This window comes from Centrocercus urophasianus, unplaced genomic scaffold (assembly GCF_019232065.1).
Source record: "Centrocercus urophasianus isolate 14NV4802_14NV808 unplaced genomic scaffold, USGS_Curo_1.0 seq_20, whole genome shotgun sequence".
NCBI classification, from domain to species: domain Eukaryota; kingdom Metazoa; phylum Chordata; class Aves; order Galliformes; family Phasianidae; genus Centrocercus; species Centrocercus urophasianus.
This window is the reverse complement of record NW_024884756.1, coordinates 16687531-16708926: the sequence shown is the minus strand read 5'-3', so window position 1 is coordinate 16708926 and position 21396 is coordinate 16687531.

The window sequence follows — 21396 nt, the reverse complement described above, 5'->3', positions numbered from 1 at the left end:
TGCATAAGCATCAGAGTGCAATTCCAAGACAAGAATTCCACTACATCTTTTACTTCAATTGGACCAAATTTTCAGCAACACAATATATAAACAGAGGTGATTGAATATTCTATCTGCCACCAAAATAAAACCCAGCAAAACAAACAACCTTCCTGCTTTTTGTATCCCAGAGGAAAAAGATATATGACAGCGCTTCTTTTTCCTAGCCTGGATTCCTACAGAAATTAAAACTTTTTTTGAGATCATTATCTCTTTGTAGATTTAATGAACACTGTGTGTGTGCATGCGTGCACACATACCTGCATGTGCATACTTGCATGTTATGCAAGAGAAAGGGGGAGCGAGAACAAACAGCCAATTTTAACCACATCTGACAGAGCAATAAAAGGCTCTAAAAAATTAAATTCTTATAAACATTTTGTGAACAGACTAAGCGAGGGAGACGAGACCTACTGCAGCTTGAGTTAAAACCTTATTAAACACCAGGAAAGCTACAATGATGAAAGATGTAACGAATACCCACCCACAGGAAAAACTGTAGTCAGAGCCTCCAGCCTGCTAGACATGAGAGAATCCAACCATGGGATCACCCAAGGGAAGCCAAGCCCCACGAGCTCCGCAGCTCACAGAAGTGCTTGTTTGTGTTGGTTATTTTTGCACTGACTTTGGGGAAAGTCTACTGACCTACCAATGTTAAGTGAAACACAGGGGCTTGCTTTGGCATTCAGTGATGAGTCAGGTGGCAGCTCTGCTGAGGACTGGTATCAACTGTCTGACATCTCTCCTCTCTTGGATGCCAAAGGAGAACTGAAAGAAAGAGAGGAGGTCTAAACAGTACTGTACCAACAAACACACTGCATTCAAAATGATGGGTACTACCTGCAGTGTTTGGGTCTTGGTTGCCTTTCCTCACACACAGCTAGAATGTGTTTGACAAAGCTTGTTTACTTCAACGTTGTATCTGTCATACAACCATGGACAAACTATTTTACTGCAGCATTCACAATCCCTCCTAGATGACTGCCTTCCTTTTTATGTTCTAGTCTCAGTACCTCATCTTTCATCTCTAACTCGTTTTTGCACCACACACTTTAGTTCCTCCTTTGCTAAGCAAATTCACATCTCTAAAAATACCATCCAGAAACTTTTTATTCTTCGTAATGTTGGGTAGCAAGGCAACTTGGCTCTCACGATCAGCAATCTCGCTCACAGGTGTTCAGGAATCAATGTGCATAGGCTCCCTGTGCCTGTAGCCATACCAAGCAGTGCTCTGATTCATGGCCCTGCACAAAGCAAGGAGAGATAATGAAAGAATTCAGCAGCCAAATCCTGCTATTTCCTTCTTCCCAAAAAGGTTAACTTCAGGAAAAACGGAAGTTCCCGTTCTCATCACAGAGTGACAAAGGGATTTGTGTGGCATTATTATTGCCATCATTGCTGCTGCACCTACCTGAGGTTAGCCTGAGATATTTTAAATGAACTTCTTCATTTTTACTCTTTTGTTACCAGGAGAATAATAATGAGCTGGCACAGCAGTAAGAATCTCCAAGGCTTGGAGCAATAAAATGAAGTTACAGTCTTCTAAACTGGTTACATTTTGCATGCTTATGGAAAAATAAATATTTATTCTCTTCAGTACACTGTAGCTGTCAGTCCGTGATTTTCCTCCACTAAGATGACTTAGACAAGCAGCCACTTGTCACTTTTCTACTGTCATTCATTACGTAAAGAAATACAGAGGAAGTTGGAACTGCACATTCACCGAAGCAGTAAATATTTAACAAACTGGCTTTCATTTTTTTGTTTTCGTGCGACACTGAAGTCTGCCATAGGAGCCATTCTATTCCCGGAGGAATGATAATTCCTATAGTAGGACAATTCAACATAAACACATGCAATAAAGCAGGTCAGTTAAATCTGCAAGTTAATTCTATGCGAGAGCAAGAAGGCTGCTCAGTTCCCTGAGTGGTTAAGGCTCCAGGGCAGTACAGCTCTGTGGACTACAGATTGCATACGTGCTTGATTTCTGAGCTGGGACTTACATCTCTAACTCACTACAGTCTCGTAGCTGGGAGGTGATGTTGACAAGAAACAAAACGTCTTCACCTCCCAGCTACAAGAATTATGCATGTGATTTTCAGGCAATGAGTGGGCAAGCTGGGAAGCAGTGGCCAGCGGGAAAAAAATTAAGCCATTTCCAAAGCATCTGTGAACATTTGTAATCTGCCTCTGGGCTTTACAGGGAGAAAAGTAAGTTACTTGACACTGTCTGTACAAAGATGCCCAGTTTGGTTTCTATAAAAGCTGTTGAATACCACATTTGCCAAATAGAAATCAGTAAGAATTAAAATACATTAACGATTCCTCTCCAGGTCATAGAGCCAGCCACTCAGGCATCAGAATCAAGTGCAGAAGTGAGCTAATAATTATCTCATCTGCCATTTGTCCACATTTGATACAGAGATCATCAACATCGTGACAGAAGAGACAGAGAACACTTCTTGCCATACCCTGAGTGAAAAGGCCTCTGCCTGCCCAGTATCTAGTGTTTAATTCAACTCCTACTTTGCAGTTTCTATCAAACCATTTCAGATCTATCAACAGAGTCTGAGAACTCCCAACTGGTGACCATAGGAAATATTTTCATTGCTGCAACTAATCTAGAAAGACAAATATTTTCATGTTTATATTGTGAGAAACAAAATATCCTTATCTCCCAGTATAAAACATTTGCTCTTTGTTGGATACCAACACAGTTCAACTCCAGAACTGTTTGAAATCCTGGCTTGTGGCTTATCTAATTCAGTGATACTCATTATAGGAATGGGAGCTAGAGCTCTGCGAGTACTTCAGACAGCCAAGGAGGTTCTCCTCCTAAAGTCTCTGTTAATCATGGGAGAAATTACCCCCATTTCATAGACATGAATCTGATGGGCAGGAGTACCCAGTGCTTCTCCAGAGGTTATACTCTAAGGCACACGGCAGAAATAGGTCACCACCTTCCCACCTCAGAGAAAATGAGAACATTTTTCTGTGTTCTCTGGTTTGAATAACTGCCTAGGTATTTGCCCACTGCTCCATTTTGTTCTTTGGAAAAACCCTTTTTCCATACTGTTGTAGATTTTCTGCATACATACATCTTCACAATTAGCAAGTTGGTGCCACCAGCCCAAGTTTTGCCTCTGCCACCTACCTGTAACTGCAGAAGCCACCCAACTGAAGGCATTGCTGTGGGTCCTCCAGCTCGCAGGCAATGGGAGCAGCTCCAAATCCCACAGCAGCTCAGTGTCCCCTTGGGCGCCTCAGCATCTGAGGGGGACCTGCAAAGCTCGCCGCAGAGCTGCCGCCTAGCCCAGGCTCCCCACATTGGGCCTTTTCACACATTTGTGCATGGGAAAGGTATCATTACAGCCCTGGACATTATATCCAACCAGGTGCATTCAGTCTGAATGTTAACAGAAGCCATTCTCAACATTTTGTCAATTAGTGCTGTTGCCGAGATACTGGCTGGAGGTTAGAGCCTGTTCAGAACTTGTTTTTCCACTTTTTATTTCCTTTTTTTTTTTTTTTTTTTTTTTTTTTTTAATTTAAGGTTGTGTTGTGCTTCAAAACAAAGCCAATTTTTTTTAAGTCTATCTGTGCAATATTAGTAGCTGCTTCCTTGTGGGACAGTGCCCCTCTCAATTGTCTCCGTACATTTTTCAGTCCTTGCCACCCACCCATCCCAGTTGTTAGTTCTCTCTGACATTTCCCTGCATCTTTCTTCCAGAGAAGAAAGAGGCCATTGAAGAATATCGTGCAGAGTGTCAAACAGTTTCCGAATTGATCCCTCAAGGCTCAGGCCAGGGAGAGGGCAGCTCGGCTCAGAGGCAGAACCTGGCAGAGTTGGCTGAGGAACCTTTGAGCCAGCAGCACTCCACTTGAAAAGCCTTTTTCCTTCAGACACATTCGTGCCTCAAATCATTACCAAATATAGAATGCATTCTTTAAAAGATACTGCTTTCCCCACATGAGGTACCTAAAACTGTTAAAAGAAGCTAAGCTGAAAAATACAATGATACCCATTGCCATATATGGCACACAATTAAATCAAAATTCCCCCACAGCCTGACTTGGTGGCCATGCAAACCTTCACTTTACTCCCCAGATTGCTTTATGAGATACAACCAGCTTCTTACACACGCACATGGCTGCCGACGTGGCTCCTTGCACACCCATTTGCCAATAGGAAGGGGCCTTGGACAGAATCATTATTAAGAACAGGAAGAAATTAACAGTGACCAAAACAAAGATGTAAAATTCCCGTACCCAGACGCACTGTGAGTCTTCCAGTCTCTGTTCCTACTGTTGTCACATCTGGCTGTTACAGAAATTACTTGTTACACTGTTTTGCCACTCTGGTGTAGGAAAAAGCATTACCAGCTCTTCTCCTGTCTAACTTCCCGCCAGGGCTCCAGTCACAGCCATGGAGAGTCACCAGGCCCCTCACCATTCTGCCTTCTCTCATGCTGGCTCCCTGCAGGACCAGCAGCAAGGCTGTGCCACAGGCATCACACACTCTCCCCTCACGCAGGAAGCACAGCAGAAGAACAGTTGTCAAGTTTATGTGACTTTCCATCAGGAAAGGGCTAAGGATGAATAGGAGAGCGATAAAGTCCTCCCTTCCACTACTACTTTTTTACCACTGCCACTCCCCAATATGTGAACTTCCCTTTCCATTCTAGGAGGAGTGCCACCATTTTGTAACGGATCTGGACCTCAAAGTCACTTCAGTTTACTTCACACGAATATAGTTTCTGATCCATTGCTCACAATGTATAGCAGCTTTATTCCCTGAACTGTCAAAGCAGGAGGGTAACTTTCCCTACTTTGCCTCTCTCGTTTCTCTTCCATTTTTACCCAGTCCTTGGCCTCCTTCTCTCAAGCTGATCTCATCTTTGTGTTTTCCTTGCACATGTTGTGAATTACTAGCCCCACACATCAACTCTGCCCTTAGAACACATTTACTTACTTTTGCTCCAATATAAGATCTATTACACAGCCCAAACACCCTGTATCCTGTGTGTCTAAAGCCTGGCACTGGTAATGCCAGCTCTGCTTAGATTCCACCCTTTTCATGTATTTTCTCAATGCCCTTTCCTACACTCCAGGTAGGGATGTATCTTCCACTTCTTCCACCTCTTCACACAGTCTCCCCCAGGAGAGAAGCCGTGTGCTTCAGGCTGGTGCAGTGCCTTTGCTGAGGAAGCTCAAACATTTCAGAACTGACAATCCCAGCTGGGCTTCTCTGCTCCTTCCCACCAGAGTGACCATGAACCACAGTAAGGTACAACAAGCATCAGGAAAGCACAGCCCTGCAGCAAACACCCTCTGCTGTTGCAAGACAGCACATGAAAAACAAAATACCACAGCACTACGGCATTCTGTACTTTGATGCAGATTTGCTCAGACAAATTTGCTCCAGATACCTCAGCTCATCTGAAGCTGTCTGACTTGCAGAAAACAATTGTCTTGGTGTTTTTCTCTCACATGTAAAGGCAAATCCCAGATGAGCTACTACTCAGGCTGAAACTGAAGGCTGTGCCAGCAAAAGGACAATTTTGCTGTGTAATGTCCGATGGCAGTGTGAGTTGAGCCCTAAGAACCAGCAAATGTTCTCTGGGAGTAGCATACTTAGACAAATACAGTCATAATGGCAAGATGGTTTTTGTGTATACCAAAAAAGCCTGTACCCTAGGTTGCACATGGTTGTTGCAAGGCAGCACTTACATTCTGCAGCAATAAGCACTTATGCTGCTTGGTTGAAATGAAGAAAAAAATGGAGAGGAGGAGGGAGAGTGAACTGACACTGCTCCTTGGCCAGAGCCCTGGCACTGCCCATGTCATTGCTCTGCCTGAGCGCCTGAACGTTACCATTATGACTGCACTGCTGAGACACGAATACAAATCCATCCCTTTGATGCTGGCCAGCTGATCACTCCCATCTTGCAAGTTTTGTATACTCGTTTTAGTATTCCTTCACTATAAGGCTGACACATGTGATCTGAAAATTGAGAAAGTGAGAAGAGCTGCATTCTTCTTTACTGACATGGTTCCTAGAAGGCAAATCTAGACAAGACAAGTCTTGCTCTCCTGCAGGAACTGAAGAATAACCTTAGTTCACACTTCTGATACCCCAGCTCTGCACATGGAGCACAACACATCTCTAATGGACTTCCACACTTAGGCTCCAAGTAAGACCACAGGAGGTGCAGCGTGTGCTTGTTACAGTTGGAAGTCAACAGCTGTGGGTCCAGAAAGTCAGAGCCAACAGGGGCACAAAAACTATTTTATGATTCATCAGAAAGATCAACAGAAAAAGAAAATCCATCATAAAATCTTCTCAAGATATTTTAGTGATAAACATTAATGGTTTTACAGATGTGATGCAGGTCATTCCCAAATAAACAACAACTTTGCAAGTAGCTATTAGGATAGTATGCAGTTTGAAGTAACACTGTTAAAACCCCTGAAATACTTACGAACTTCCTTTTACCCCCAGGGCGTGCCACAACACAAAAGTCAATTTTCTCAACAAGAAGATTTACAGAGAAAATGATCTTATTGTGAATTTCCCAAGCTGAAAATACTGGAAATGCATTGAGATCCTGCTTGTTCATGTACACCACTCGAGCAGAAAATATCAGATCTAAACCAAGGTGGTTCACACCACGGGAGAGATGCTCCACAGCTCCTGCTGGCCACCCAGCAGCAGGCATCTCTCAGTTTGCTCTCAGCCAGAGCTGGTGCTAGTCTCACTAACTACCGAGGGGGAGGGAGGGGTGGCAAAGAAAGCCAGTTTTTGACTAAAATCAACAAGGATTTAATGCTAAACACAGAGCTAACAGTTGGCTAGATGGTAAATTTTACTTCACTGCTACAATCTAACCATGTTTGCAATTCTGGAGGAAGCCTAGCTAGAACTTGCTCTTTCGACCCAAGCAACTCCAAAGTGAACTAGGTCTTCTGATGCTGCTTTCTTACCCACTACACTGGTTTAGCCATGAGGGACTGCAGAAGAGACCTCCCAGTTCTGTCAAAAGACTGGAGAGCAGGCAATTGCTGGGCTACTAGAGTCACATGCAATAAGCCATGCAGGAAAGGGCAGCCCAGAGACTCAGGTTTTGTCTCATATTGTTTTGTATCCCACCCCAAAATTCTTGCTTCACTTCTGTCAACATCTTCTTCCTATTCTCTTCATCCCTAGCTATGCTTGATATTTATAGAAGTTGTACTTCTGCTTATTTTAACTTTGTATGCCCAGTTTTCTTGTTCTTGATATTTCCACCAGAAACTACAAGTTTTTTTTCTCTCCTTTTAACACACACTTTCGGAACAATAAAGTGAGCACATGTTCCCTGTACAAAGGAGAAGAAGGATATAGAGGAGAAATAAGGAAAAGCAATGAGGAGGGAAGCTGGCTTCAGCTACTGTGCTGAAGTTACCTTTGTTCGCAGTTCTTCTGTTTCTGTAGTCCAGTGAGTCCTGGTGGCTCAGCACCGCACCCAGCCCAAATGGCAATTCCAGCTGTTGCTCTTCTACAATGCTGTTGTGCTGGGAACTGAAGGAAAAGCTCCCATAAGTCCCCCATGCCTTGCCTGTCAATGCGAAAGCAGGCTGCAGCCTTTAGTTGGAGGCCTCCAGGTGCACCTCAAAAACCCTACGGAGATGGGCCTCGTGAGCTCCTGCATACACCTGCCTTCCTACCTTCTACCTCTTCATACAAAATCATCATCAAAATTCTTTTTAATAACAGTAATTTTAAAGAGTCTGGTGTCTTTCAAATTCTGAGTGATATCATGAATGCAGAGAGTTGCAGCAAGGTTTTTGTCTTTTCAAAAAGCTTCATTTTCTGAAGAGCATTATATCAAAATCCCACCCTACGAATCCCTCCTATGCAACACGGCACTCCTCATTAAAATTCTGCATGAGCCTGTTTCCTCCTCTCTCCCTTAGGTACCACTCTCTCTATGCATGTTCCAATAACAACTGTGCCTTTACTAAGGTTGAACACAATAAACAGGTCTTTGTAAAGGATAATTAACAGCCAGCAGTGAATCTTAGTGTTTATTCAATTGAGTATGAATGAGTTATGAAAATTGTTTTCTACAGGGGAAGTAATGGGATATCATTACCTTTGCACATGCTTTGCCTCTTGCATTACAGCACATTTATGATTTTCATAGTTTAAAGTCAGAATAGGTACACAGATACAATATTTTTGCATTCAGACAGTTGTAGCTCAGTGCTTTCCTTCCCTTCTGTTAATGACAAAATCCCCACTCCATCTGCATCTAATCCAAATTCCTCGTGTCCACTCTGAGCTGGACAAGTGGACCTGAGCCTCTCCAACTGTTCCAGGAGAGGCAAAGGTTCATTTCTGGGACTGAATTTCCAAAACTGATGTAACCTGCCTAGGTTAGCACCTTCACATAGGTGCTTCACAGGGTGCTCGAGGAGAAATACCGCAGTATTACACAGCTCAGAAATACATGGAGCCCCTACATTTGTGCGTGAACTTTCCATTTAGTGATAGAAAACTGTCATGTTGTTTTCTACTGTTGGAGATACGTCCTTGGAGACACCCAAAATCAGGCTGGATCATGCTCTGAGCAACCTGATCAAACAGTAGGTGTCCCTGTTCATAGCAGGGGAGTTGGATTAGATGGTCCTAAGTGTCCCTTCCAACTTGAATGATTCTATTCAATAAGCACGTCAAAAGCAGCAACCGCCAGTTACAGCATGTATATAACATTATATATGCATATATATGTTTCCTCAAAGTGTATTCATATATATAAAATACAGAAATATCTCTCAAGTCTGAGACTGAAAACCAACTGTAGCATAATTTAAGTGAGAACAGTTACATTTCAGTTGTCACCCAAGCCCTCAGGACAGTTCTTCACTCTGCTGAGAGAAGAGGTGTGCTCCTGCATCAGCAGAGCATATTGAGGCACAAGAAGTGCAAGGGCAGGGCCATGATGTGGTGGGTTTTGTCACTGCTGTTACCTGGCTTTGCATTGCTAGGACACGCAGAAAACATGGGAACACAGCCAGAAACCAAGCCTTTTGATCTGACCTCAGCCATGTGTGAGGCTGGCAGTGCCATGGTACTACTGCTGGAATGCCAGGATGCACTCCAGGCGGTCCTGTCTCCAAGCAGGGCACCACCATTATCAGCCAGGCTTTGCTGAATCTGGAAACAGGGCTGTGTGCGGGCACTCAGGACTAGAACTCCTGACAGTGAACCTCACGCCATTTCTGTAATTGTTACTGAATAGGGCTTTTTTCTTCTCTGCTGCAACCTAAAAACCCCCTTTCAGTTCAGCGACTCGTTCTGACTTAAGGGCCGCTTCCAAAGCGGCGATCAAACAAGAGGGTGGGGAATAAAAAACATCGCAGCCCTCAGCTGAAGCGCAGCAGTCCTCAGAGGTGACCCACAAAGGGAGCCCCTGAGCCTCTGACCTCCACAGCCCCTTTACCATATTTTAAAGCAGTCTTGATTTGTTTTCTTTGAAAACTAGTGGGGATAGCGGGGTAGGTTCTGCACAGTGGTTTGTTTGTTTGTTATACCTCAAAATGCATGTCCTGGCTCTCCTGGAAGGGATTCTGGCTAACTGGGCAACTAATGAAACGATAATATTGCCCTAGTCAAGGAAGTGAAAGCAGAAAGAGGAAAATCCTTTTCTTCTTTTTTTGATGCTTGGATTTGTTTTTTTCTAATCTGGCTGCTTAGCGTTCCTCCTTCCTTGTTTACATCTACTGGGTTCAGTTACAAACTTACACGTTGGAGAGTTGAAAAGCTCTGCTCCTCCAACACACCTCCACCTGCCTACTGAGTGTGCCCAGAGGTACTCAGGCAGCAGTGTTTAGCATCATCAACATACTAGAGGTTAAACAAAGAAAAAAAAAATAGTCTATACATCACCTGTGGACAGTAAACATCATGAATTGGAGACATTTAGTTCTGTTCATTTGCAGGGATTTCATCCAAGCATCATAAAGTACGTGCTTTGCAGTCCTAGCACAGCCTGCCCTGTGCTGGTGTCAGTGGCTGTGTAACATTTCTGCACTGCTTTTGAAGTTATTCCTTGCACAGATGAGTGAAAAATGAGTCTAATTCCACACAGGTGGGGAAAAGAAAGCATCTCTTGGTAAGGGAATGCTTCTTGGAGTTAAACTAGGTTCAGTAGCTGATGATGGAGGTGCAGATAGTGAATTTGTAACAATAAGGAAGGAAAGCACAGCTTCTGATCCATATAAAATCAGAAGCATTGTGCTGCTGTCCCACGCTGGCTGATAGGACAAGGGCTGCAAACAGAGCCCTGCTCAGAGCCAACACACCAACACCTGCCCCAGCGCCAGCAGCCTCTGAGTGAGAAGCATGAGCACGGATTACTACACCGAACACGTCAGACTAAGTCAATAGTTTAATAACCACTATTAAGGCTTTTCCAAATCCATTTAACAACTGTAAATTAGTCCAAAATAAAATAGGCACAGCCAATCAGCTGTGTAGTCACTGACACACAGCTATCTGCTCATTTCTCAATTAAGCCAATCTCGGCACCGCGATTGCCTTGGTTGGCTTTGCCTGTCTATGTGGCACGAGATGCAATGTATATATTCCCATCCTTCTCTGAAAGCCCCAGGGGGCCATCCCTAGAAACCCACATGAGCAAGGAGCGGCATCACTCACTCATGGCTGCCATCCCCTTCCTATCCCAGGGGCTGAGAACAAAGCCCAAAGCCATCACACAGGGGCTGCCTTGAGGTCAGAGGGGCCACTTGCGCCCTGTCAGCTGTGTGCAAGCTTCTGTTGGCACCAGGGCTCGCTGGGTGACAGCAAGCAGCACAGGTGACAGCAGGGAGGAGATGAGGCCAGGCAGCTGCCACCAAGTAGCCAGCAGCAGCGCTCCCCTGGAGATGAGGTGCTGGCAGGAGCCAATCAGCCTATTGAGGGGAGAGCCTGTCAGGCGCAGCAGGAATAATTGAGGGAGCTCCTAATTAATTTGATAATAACCCTATCCTGTACTAACACACTCCACGTGCGGAAAAAAAAAAAAAAAAAAAAAAAGAAAAAAAAACGCAAAAAGTGCCAGTTAGCAGTAGAAGGGGAAGGAAGCATGTGGTGGGGATTCAGAGATCCTCACAGCCATCTTCTCAAGGTGTGCAGGTGCACAGGGCCTGGCACAAGGGTGGCCAGTGTTACATGATGCTTCATCCAGCAGCCTGGGCAGGACAGCTGGTCTTATGCACCGAGATACCAAGCAAACTGGCAACTGATAGCATCCACGTGTTTTTTTTTCACCAAAAGGAAGTGTTCTCCCCTTTATTTGTGCATTTTTATGCAGGGTGAAGCCAGGAGTCCCAGGATGAGTGGAGAAACAGGGCCAGAGTTGCATGGCCAACGCAGCTATCACCAGCCACCATAACCCTCCCACAGCAGTTCCATCAGATTTCTGGACGCTCACCCAACACAAGACAAGGCTTGGGTACTTGGAGCAGGGCAGCTCTCCTTGAGTCCCTGCCAGGCTCGTGCCATCCCTGAGGTGGTGTTGGCCCAAAGAGGCACTGGCAAAGCCTGTGGTAATCCAGGCACCCGCGATAAGCTGCTGGGAATCCAAGCAGCGGGTCTGGGATTTGATTTCTAAATAGTGAGGTTAGCCTGCCACCACCATTCCACATAGCCTTGTGGTTATTTTTCCTCTCATAGTCAGTGACACAAGCTGTTTTTTATTTTCACTCCCGATTTTTCTCAAACCTCTCAGCATTCACTATTAGAGCCTAATCAGAGGGCCAAAAATGCAATATGTTTTTCAGAAAACAAGCAACTTGGATCTAATTACACTGTCAAAATTTTAACAGGTATCTCATACTCGCCACTTTAAAGCTCCCATAAAGCACGCAGCTATAATGAGCTCCAGCTTGCTTTCTGGGCAAATATGAAAGATTTTTTTATTAATGTTTGTGAACACAAACAGAAGGCCAAGCTCCATGGATGGTATTGAGATTGCTGGAACAGACAGGTGGTGCTGGGTTTCTTACCTTTTCCAATTTCCCTTGCAAAGCAGGGAACACGTGCCAGAAGCCATGGGACGACAGCACAGTGGGTTGGTCTCTGCATCCTGAGAGCAGGAGCTGATTTCCACTTGAAGGAGATCGTGGTGGGCCTTGGGCCTCTGCGGTGTTGCCAAGCAAGGTGACCCCATCACATGGCAATGCACTTAAGAGTGGGAACAAATTTGGAGGTTAAAAAGAAGCCCACCCCCCCCCCAAATAAAAGATGCCATCCCTCCCTCCCCCATCACTCACAAGCCTCTTTGAAATGCACCAATTTAAAATGAAACACAAACCTGGCACTTCGCCATGGGACTGCACAGTTTTTAAGTGACCCCATATGGAAAGTCAACCTGAGCAAGCTGTTAAATGCCTTAATCCAACCCTCTGGCCCCCTAGAGGCACATTTGTCCTGTGAACCACGGAGCCAAATTTCTGCAAAAGCAAAGCTTGAGATCTGGAAACAGTAACTACCCTCCCATGTAGTCCGAGGACAAAAATCTTCACCGGGACATAACAAACAGTCAACCAAATTCAGTTATGGGTAAGGCAGACTTTGCATCTCACTGCTTTGCAACGTCGAATTTCTAAGCAGCGTGAGTCCCAAACCCCAGCGGCTATTGGGGCAAGGAGGGCACACAGGGGAGCACCCACCCCTGCAGAAGGATTTGCTCGGTGACTGCAGTGTTCACATGGGCACTTGGCCCATACAGTAGCTCACAAAATCTCTTTATGTTTCAAACACATCAAAATGACATTTGTAGCCAATATGGATCAGCACTGCAGATCAAATTAATAACCCAAAGCAAGAGGGACAGAAAGCTCAGAAGCTGAACAACCACAGTAAAAATCCCACATGCTGCTGTCTTGTTTCAGACACGCTCAGATTTACTATGGAATTACCAAATTCTGCTTTACTCCATTTCAGGTAAAAGCTCCCTGCCACTGCCTGTCCCACCATGTGTGATGCAGAATGCATTGGTCAACCAGAACCTTGGAAAGCCTCCACACTGCCACCGGCACCCAGCCAAGCACACGGCGTGCACGGGCTCTGACTCACGTCCTGGCAATTCACTCATTTGCATTGCAGTAGAGCAGATTCACCTCCAGCAGAAATAAGGGGGTCTTCCCTTAGAGCAAAGAACGGACAACTGACCCATTGGACATACTTAGTTTAAAAAGCAACCACAACTTTGATGTTTTGATTCAGGAAATGACATGGTTTCTCTAGCTGCAGCGCTATGAAATTTTAAGTGAAAGATTGCTTCCAGCAGAACACCCTGATTAAATCTGCAGAGATTTAGCAAAAAATAAGATTTCAAGGCCCAATTAATTTTCTGATTAAGAAGTCAAGATGGGTAAAGAGCTGGAAACAAGCAGCTGAGATCATAGTCTTTCTCCTTGAATATGTTTCTATTCATTAATGAAGATTTTAAAAAGCAGAGGACAAGAGAATAAAAGACTGACCTTTGATGTATGTGATACGCCATAAACTAAAACCAGTCCTCCAGATCTTTGCCTGTCAGCTTTGCATTTATGAAACAGAAGTTGACTTTAAAGATAATTTGACATGATTACAAGTCTCCTTCAGACTGAAGTTCTCTCTTAAAAAGTGATCTACATGCATAGCCCTTTTCTTCCTCTATGACGTTGAAATAGGCATGAAAGTTTTGAAAACCAGTGCTTCCCACTCACTTCTCTTCCTTGGAATCCTAGAGACACACAAAATCTTATCTTTCTGTTTTCGCTAGAGGCAGTTTTAGATGATCCAGGCTTCTCCATGAAGAGAGAGTGTCTTCCTTGCTCTTGCAGGAGAAAGGCAGTTCTCACAGAGCTTTTCCTATACATATATAGTGATGATCATAAAAAGGAAAGCAGCCTAAAAAAAATCACTTCCAGGCGCTGAATTAGGGGTATCACACACTTGAAAGAAGTGAGCCTGCACCAGGCAGCTCTCGTGCCAGCCAGAGCCATGCAGAACACATGAGCTGTTTCACTGTTTCAAGACATCCAACTGACAGCCCAAACACGGCCTTCTTTCCTCCTTTTCCCACCAACAACCAAGCAGTTTGTTATTTTCAAGTAATAGTGAGTAAGGCTTATTTCAATAGATCTGTATTCCTAACAAAATGCAATCCCCCTCATTTAAACCTTTGACTGGAAGGAAGAAAAGCAAGCCAAACTTTCCCCTGGATCGGGGAATTTGACAGAGATATCCATGCCTGAATCAGACACATACAAGTCCTAGGACAAGGAGTTATGCAAAAAAAAATCACCTGGGAGTAAAGTAGACTACGCTGAGAATCCAATGTACTGCAGGTAGTGAAAACTGCCTAACCCCCTGAAGTTTGCAATGCTCATCTGAAGTACTGTATACTCCGTAAGTAAAACCTCCTGCCCCAGAAATCCAAGGGAGGGTGAAAGAACTCACTTGAAGGTTTGCCTCTTTGAAAAAGACCTGAGGGAAGGAAAAAAGGTCCATTCCAGGGCTCGCAGAATAAGTGTATTTAGATACTCCTCCTTAAGAAAGGACCCAGATGCAAGCAAGGTTTGTGCCATAGTTTAAATCCAGGTTCCCAGAAAAAAAAAACTTGCTTACAGAAAGATCAGAAGATCTGAGGATCATTACTGCAGAGGATTCTGAGAAATTATCTCCTAATACACAGTTGAAGACAGAACTAGTCTTGGTCTCCCTTTGGCTTGAACCTCTACTGAAATTTAATGCTGACAAATCAAAAAGGGATGTATCCAGAATCCGTAACCCTGATAAAAATGGGAAATCTGTATCATCTTAATCAAAGGATATGCCACCTTGAGCTGGGTCTGTGTCTTGTCCCTTGGCCTCATATGACTCCTGTGTGGTAGAGGTTAAGGGTTTGTTAAAGAATATCGGTTTTGATTAAGTGTCACATACGGCGTAAAACATCCTCTTTATCATTGGAAGTGGAGGTTGGGGGCCAGACAGTGCCTTTTAGAGAGCTTCTAATATAAATTAGGTGTCTTAGGTAATGGGTGGTTTTCAGACAGGATTGATCTTTCTGTGGTCCAGTGAAAGTAGGTGTGTTTGGTGAGATGTCACAAAAGCGAGCTTCCTGGCACCTATACTAATGGGCTGGTTACCCCTTTTGGAGTAGGACTTGAAAAATATAACACAGGAATCCCCCTCCCCCTTCCTAACTTTTTCATTTTCTTGATGTAATGGGCAAAGGTCTATACATCCTTTACTCCTTTGGTATTTCAGTCCTTGTATTTGCAGTATCACTCAGTGAATCTTAAGCCACTCATCCTTTTAGTCACTTACAGCTCCCTAAACTTGCATGAACTTAAAGATGAAGCTGTTATGAGTAGACTAGGTTACTTACTATTTTTATCAATGTACAGCCTTTAAAGAAAATTGTATTGAGTATACCATCACCACCACAACCAAATGATTTCTCTTCCCCATTAAGTCCTCTTTGGAAACTTTGATTGCACAGAGACCTAGGAACAACTGTAGAGATGTTAAACCCTACATTCCCCTGCCTCAAAAATAAGAGCAAACATGCAATTTTCTATAGACTTCAAAACCTGTCTGTATTTTCCTCTTTATGAAGCAGAAATTCTCTCTGCTTTGTGCAAAGAGTGGCATGATCAAAAGCACAAACTGAGCACAGGAGAGCAAGAAGCTCTAATGCAGAACCTAACTGTGGACCTCAGGTAAAGAGGGTATATACAAAATAAACCTTTTCTTTATAGTTCATTGACATGTTGTAGTTAAAACTTTTCTGAAAAGTTTCCATGGATTTATGAAGAAGTGAGAGCACAAATGCACAGTCGGTATTGCAGACTCATAAACCTGGCCAATGACCAAAATCCTTGTCTTTAAACATGCAGGAGTACTGCAAAAATTAAAATGTTTACAACACATTTCCTGCATACCCACTCATCATTGGTAAATATCAAAGTAAAAAACATATTCAGATAATCAAGATGCATGAATTTATTCTGATTCTCTCACTGAAAATCATCCTTGATCCCAATGTAAGGAACCAGAATAACTAAGACTTAGAATATCCTTAATTTGTTTATAAAAATGGACTCCTCTTTAGGTGAAGACTTAAGCCTATAGGTAGCTGTAAGCACAGAACAAAACAGCTTCACAATGGGATTATTGAAGCTACATTTACCAGCAAACCACGACCAAACCAAGCCTGAGATGTGAGACATTCATTGCCTTCCTGTTTGTTTCAATTTCAGATATGAAGTATAAAGACTCTTCTCTCAATGTGGAAGACCTGAAAAACAAAGACTAGGCGACCTTTAAGAATTTCTTCCAACTCAAAGGATTCTATGAATTTCTGTCTTTTATCTCAGGACCTCTCATGCTTATTTTTGCCTATTTGCTCATTTTTTGATGAATTAGCTTGGACAAAATGCATTGAAATGCTATTTTCAAAACCTACTTGGCCAGTTGAGAACTACTTCTTTCCAACAGCATCAAACAAAGAACATCTACTCCTACATCCCCTCCTATACCCAAAGGGAACAAAGCAGGAGGGAGCACAGATGTGCCATGCAAGTGAGGGAGACATTTCACTAATGCAAAGAATTATTATATCAAAATTGGTGACTCCCCAGTACATTCCACTTAGTGCATCCCAAGTGATGATCACTTCTGTACTGGAAGGAGCCCACAAGGACCATTATTGGCTCCACCTGAGACCATTCAATCCATATGTTTGAAAGCACCACCCAAATTCATCCTAAGCTGTGCCAGGCCCAGAACCATGACCACCTCCCTGTGGAGCTCATCTTAGTTACACATAGAATGGAACCTTGAACTTGAAAGGCAGTAACACACATGAGCAAATAGTGGTGGCAGAGCAAACAAGAGAGGTGATTGAAGTGTGTATCTACTACCAGAGCAATCTCCATTCTCCTTAAAGGGGTGACACTGAAATCAAGGACATGTGGCTTCCTTTATTCCTCAACCTACAGTGCCAATGCAGCACTTGAAGACAGCCATCCCTGCCACCCTCGGAGGGCTCTCCCCTGCAGGCCTTCCCCATGCATCATCTCCCTTTGCAAGGGGCAGGCAGCACAGTCAGGCCACCGAGCATCGAGCACTGCGCAAATCCTGCTCCTGATCCAAATCACTTTTGATAAGAACAAAAGCCGTGTGCAAATGAATATTTCCAGCTTATTTCAAATTCTAGGTTTCAACTGCAATATTAATGCTATTTTACAGTGTAATTTACTTGTAATAATATGTCATTATTGCCATTTTACAGTTTTCTCTTAAAGTAGTAAAGAAAATGTTTTAAAAGGCACAAATAGCTACAGCACAAATCTCCATTCAGCTTAAGAATCTGTGCTCTCCCATCAGAAAGGCACATAATTGAAAACAATGACATCCCCAATGTGCTAAACGCTCCAGTCATTACGGCATTTTTATTTTGGAATAAAAGAGCACACTCACAGCTTTTTTCCCCCCTAAATAGTAAATATAAATTAAACATTTCTCTTCTGTTTCCAGAATGGCATCTGTCGGGGCTGACCCCCAGCTGTCAGGGCAGGGAGCCTGAGACAGCGTGCATGGAGGACAACACCCATGCCTGGGGACAAGGTCCCAAGCACTGCTGGGACCAGGACAGATACCACAAAGAAGGCAGCATCACTTAAGGGAGAAGACAACTATACTTTGTGCAGTAATTTTGCACCTGTCACGTTTCTACGTGCCCACCGTATCTTTGGAGCATCCTATGAGAGCTGCACCCCGTGTGGTTCCAGACTCTCATAGAATGGCTTAGGTTGGAGGGGACTTTAATGATCATTTATATTTCTATCTCCCCAGCCATGGGCAGGGCTGCCCCCTCTCCAGATCAGGCTGCTCAAGGCCCATCCAACCTGACCTTGAAGCCTCCAGGAATGGGGCACCCACTGCTTCTCAGTGCCAGTGCCTCACCACTTCGAAGAAAAAGTTTCTTCCTAACATCTAACTTAAATTTTCCCTCTTTTAGTTTAAAAGTCCTTGGCCTATCACTAGCAGATTACATAAGAAGTTGGCCCTTTTCTTGCTTGTAAGCTCCCTTCGAATACTAGGCTGCAGTGAAGTCTCCCTGCAGACTTCTTTAGGCTGAACAAGACCACTCTCTCAGCCTTTTTTCACAGAAGTGCTCCAGCCTTCTGATCATCTTCACGGCCCTTCTCTGGTCCTGCTCCAACAGCTCTATGCCCTCCTTGTCCTGGGGGCCCCAGATCTGGATACATTCCTCTAGTTGGGGCCTTGTAAGGGCCCACTAAGACATCCTCCTCCCTCACCCCGCTGGCCACCCCTTTTTTGATACAGCCCAGGACAACCGTTGGCCTTCTGGGCTGCAAGCATGCACTGTTGGCTTATGTCCAGCTTTTCATCTGTAGAACTGCTTGAGTTGGAAGGGACCCTTCAAGGCCATCTAGACCAACTCCCCTGCAATGAGCAGGGACAATACAGCTAGGTAAGGCTGCTCAGAGCCCCCTCCAGCCTGACCTTGAATATCTCCAGGGGTGGGGCATCCACCACGTCTCTGGACAACTTGTGTCAGTGCCTCACCACCCTTACTGAAAAAACTTCTTCCTCACGTCCAATCTAAATAGTTTGAAACCATTTCCCCGTGTCTTATCATCACAGACCCTACTAAAAGACTGTCCCCTTCCTTCCTATAGTTCTCCTTTAGATGCCGAAAGACCACTATCATACTTCCTCAGAGCCTTCTCCAGGTGGAACAGCCCCCAACTCTCTCAGATTTTCCTCATGGAGAGGTGTTCCATCCCTGGAATCATTTCTGTGTCCATTCTTGGGACCTGCTCCAACAGGTCCATATCTCTCCCATACTGAGGACTCCATATCTGGACACAACAGTACCCCAGTTGAAGCATCACCAGCTCAGAGGAGAGGGGCAGGATCACCTCCCTTGACCTGCCTGCCACACTGCTTTTGATGCAGCCCAAAGGCTTTCCATCTTTACTCCAAATTATTCACATACCACAAGACTCCTTGGACACACAGTGAAGGGTGCTGAAGGCCATGTGGCCAGGAGGGCTGTAGGCTATATCCAGTTGTCTCTGGAATGTTGTACCAACAGCAACTACTGCTGAACAGCAGTGGGAGTTGCGCTACATTTCCAAAAATACGGATTCTCAGCGTGAAGCCTATCTGAATTCAGCACAAAAATATTTAGTGGCAGGCAAAACATTAGTAAACAAAAGCAGATCAAGATGATGTTGCTATAATAACAGATTACATTACCATTCCTTGTCCTCAGGAACACTCTGATTAGACCATGATCCTTGCAGGTCTTATGAATAAGGCAGGATGGGGTCTGAAAACCTTGCTGAGTGCAGGAGCCCAGCAGGCAGCAAGGGGCCGGGTGCTGCCAGGAGAGCCTAGCAGCAGTGACCGGGACTGCTGATGCTGCTAAAAGTTGGGGCCAGGTTTTCTACCAGCATGAACCGGTACTGCTCCACTACTGAAGCCAAGAATACTGCCAATTTGTAACAGCAAAAACTGACCCTGGTCTATTCGAAACCCTTTTTAGTGAAAGACTGAATTTTCCTAGTGAAGAATAGTGAGGATGTTTTGCACTAGAGACAAGTACAAACTTTGCTGCTAGTCAAGGGATGGGAAGCTCCACCAGTCAAAGGAACCTACTACTCTGTAAGCACACCTTGCCTTGATTGCTGATCTTGGATCTGCAGTAGCATAATTACCAAACTAAGAGAAAATTACTTTTTGCTTGAGAGTGCTAGGACAGCTCTGAATCCATGAATGACTCCCCTCAGGCACTGGTGTTTAATTTATGAGCTATTTATCTCCTTGCACACACCCCAGCACAAACAATTATACTTAGTAATTTGTTGATCTTATCAAGGCTGTTTGATGTTACTGTTGCTACCTCCAATAAGGCTGTGCTTTGAAACTCAAGCACGATTTAGAATCAAACTCAGCTACTTCACGTTTCAGAGAAGTTTAACCCTTTGGCAGCTGAAAGGTTTTACATGCCATCTGTAAAGGTGAGCAAACGTTCTATCTGCTGCTGCCTAGCTGGCAGTGCAGCCTCTCAGCAGCAGCAGGCACCCTTCAGCTGGGACACCAGCCTCCCTGACTACCAAAAAGGAGGACATGATTGACCTCTGAACTGTTGCATGTTCACCATCAACAGAACATGATGGATGCCTCTGTACACCTCACCATTATCCTTGGTTCTAAGGATCAGGAACCAAACCTGGCGCTGCACAGTGCTTGCCTTCGGCTGTATCTTATGCACAACTGCTCCTCTTCATGTCCTTGACCATGAAGTGCTCACAGGCAGCTCTCCCAGGTCTCCTCACAAACCTGTCATCTTCCTTGAGTGCTGCCACAGCCACTGGGCTCACCAACACACAGCCAGATAATCTGGGAACAAGTGATACAGGCAGTGCAGTAATTTAGCGCTGCACTTTCAATCCCATCCTTAAATCAGACACGGTGCTGGAGCTGGTGGTGCTGCTGCCAGCGGAGGGGGGGTGAGGGAGGGAGAAGAGGAGGAGAGCTGCCAAGCCCCTTAGCAGCACGGGACCTGCAGCCCAGGGGTCAGCTCTGCATGAAGGCCACATGCACCACACCTGGCTCCTGCGCTGCAGCCCAGGTGAGCAGGGACAGAGCCCCGGTCAGTGCGAGCAAAGCTTCTGCCATCAGCATCCCCAGGGAAACTCATCTGCACTCAGATATACCCACACATAACTTCAACCATCTGAACTCCTGCTGTGCAGATTTCCTGCCCCGCAGGGCCCAAAGCCAAGGAGCGAAGCAGGAAGATGTCTGTGCCTCAGCCCCATGTGATGTCCCACGCTCAGATACGTTTTGTCAACTTCTTTCATCGCATGTGCTCTTGTAATAGCAGCAGATTTTATTTTCTATATGGTTTATAAAGCTTTTCCGTGCCAAACACATACATTTTGCATGCAGAAAATAAAATGCTACAGGCAATCTGCAACTGCACGGAGCTGTAACGAGCTCTGATGAGCAGGCACGTACCACATCATCTGCTTTTGGCGGCAAGAGCGCACATGTAACTGATTTCACAATATGCAACACGCTGCCATATGTGCCTGTTCTCATAGATCAGGAATAGGCACTACCTGTAGATAGAAGCCAAGAAAACTGCTTCAAAGACAGCCTGGAAACACAGCATTTACTTCAAAACCTCCAAAGCCTGACCAGCACACGGCTATCCCCATTCGCTGGGTACTGTGATGAATGCCACCACTTTGATTTTTTTTTGTTGTTGCTTTCAA